A 2377-nucleotide genomic window follows, 5' to 3' on the forward strand; every position below is an offset into this window, starting at 1 on the left:
TCTGCAACCGGTACCTGGTATCTGCGAGCGGCCCCCTGTGTCTCTGGGGCTCCGGCAGCCCCCGCCCCGCCGGCTGGCCGGCGGCTTGGCGCTCTGCCGAGCGGCCAGTAAAGGTTGGGGGAGGGGTCTTCGCTCTTCTCTGTTCTGAAATTCTTCTTTTCCTCTCTTTCTTTTTTTATTATTTTTCACCTCTAGTTTTTCTCTGAGTGTTCGTCTTTTTGTTGTTGTCAGTCTCTTGGGGAGATTAAGCGTTGGAACTCGAACTCTCTTTTTGGTTGGAGAGAGCTGTGGCGTTTCCCTACTGCCCCGTCGCCATCTTGGTCCCCCCTCTTCTTTCATTCTTTTTTGCATGACTTGATTGCTGTTCTGCTCATCCTCAGATAAGCCCATCATTGATTATTAGACCTTATCCCCCATTGTGTACACATTTAATCCAAATGTATTACTCAATCCAAAAACTCTTAGGCTTAAATTCCTTAATAGTAATATTATTTCTTTATACCTATATAATATTTTAAGTATTTTTATTTTTTAGTTTTTCATGTCTCCTTTCTATCCCTCCCCTCCTCTCATTCTATCCCCGTTCTTCTCTCAATTTCACCTTTATAATTAGATAATTTCTAAGTTTCACTTTTTAAATTTAAATTTTTGGTTTTCCATTTGTTCTTGTCTCTTTTTTTTCTCTCTCCTATCATTCTGTCCAATCCATTTCCCTCTTTAAGATTAGGAGTTGGTTAATTTCACTCTCCTTTTACCTTTCCACATCCATCTAATCCTATTTTTTCCCACATTTCACCTTAAACCTAATAATTTCTGGTTGGCCAAATTCTTCTTTGCTGTTCTTACCCATTAATCCATAGTTGTTTGAGGTTGGATAGATTTTATCTGTTGAACTAGATTGTATCTGCAGACTTTTGTCTATGCAACTACAGGACTTTGGTTGATGCTTGCCTTAAAATAATATTCTAGCACAAAATTGGTGTTACTTTCATACCAAATGGTCAGAACAAGCCAATAAAACACAAGAAAAATGGCAAGACCGGGTATCTCAACTCCCACTCATGATAATCAGGTGACAGAACAGATAATGAGTAATCCAGAGGAGAGTTCCCAAAAAGCTCTACAAACACTACTGGTAAACATGGTGAATGAAAAGATTGAAAACTTACAAAGGACTCAGTGTGAGCGTGATAGGGAGATAAAGGAGGCAAACCAAAGATCAATACAAGAATCTCATGAGAGTGAGGAAGCTACTCAAAGATTGGTACAAGAATTGCGTGAGCAGTATCTCTTTGTTGCTTTGTATGTCCCTCCCCCACAGTATAACCCCTGCTTTCACTATATTTGATGTCAATATCACTTGTAGAGGAGATGGGGAAAAACCAGTTGTTTAAAGACACAGGAGGACCTGTTGCAACAATGAGAAGTACAAGTTGTCATGTCCAAAATGAGCTTTACAACGTTGGTGGGGGGGAGGCTGGGAAGGGATGTGAAGGGTAAACAAAGGAGGAGGCTGCAATGCTTGATAAGAAATGTATGCATTATCCTGCCCATGGAATTGTAACCCCTCTGTACGGTGTGTTCACAAAAAAATAAAATTAAAAAAAAAAAAGAATTGCGTGAGCAGGTTGAGAACACGCAAAGAGAAATAAGGGAATTGCATGAGCAGGCTGAGAACAGTCCAAAAGAAAGACAGGAATTGCTCAAGCACGATGAGAACAGACAAAGAGAAAGTCAGGAATGGCATGAGCAGGCTGAGAACAGTCAAAGTGAACTACAGGGATTACATGAACATGAGGAAGCTAATCAAAGAGTAATACAGGAATTGAGAGAGAGGGATGAGAATAGACAAAAATCAATAGAGGCATTCATAGAATCTATAAACAGACAGCTGAGAGAATTCAGGCAGACCACAAAAGAAATGCTGAATGGAACCTGACAGAAGGAATGGGAGTCCAAGGAAACCATAACCAACCAACTAAGTGATTTGAGAATAAACACTGAACACCAATTAAGGAAGTAAAGAAGTTCATACAAGATCTGAAACAAAGCTCCAATAAAGAATTTGAAGCCATCAAAGCTGACCAATTAGAAGGAAAAGAAGTAACAGAGTAGAAAGTCTTGACAGTAGGTTAAACCATGCAGAAGATCGAATCTCAGGGACTGAAGATAGCCTAGATATTATAGAGAAAGAACATACAACTGTCCAAGACAAACCAAGAAATATGATAGATCTATTCAACATTTGGAAGGCACCATCAGAAGACCTAATCTGAGAACAATGGGTGTAGAGGAACACCTAGAAACAGAAGTTAATGGTCTAGCAAATTTGCTTAACAGGATCCTAGCAGAGAACTTCCCAAACATGCAAAAAGAT

The sequence above is a fragment of the Dipodomys ordii genome, unplaced genomic scaffold (assembly GCF_000151885.1).
Source record: "Dipodomys ordii isolate 6190 unplaced genomic scaffold, Dord_2.0 Scaffold121, whole genome shotgun sequence".
NCBI lineage: Eukaryota > Metazoa > Chordata > Mammalia > Rodentia > Heteromyidae > Dipodomys > Dipodomys ordii.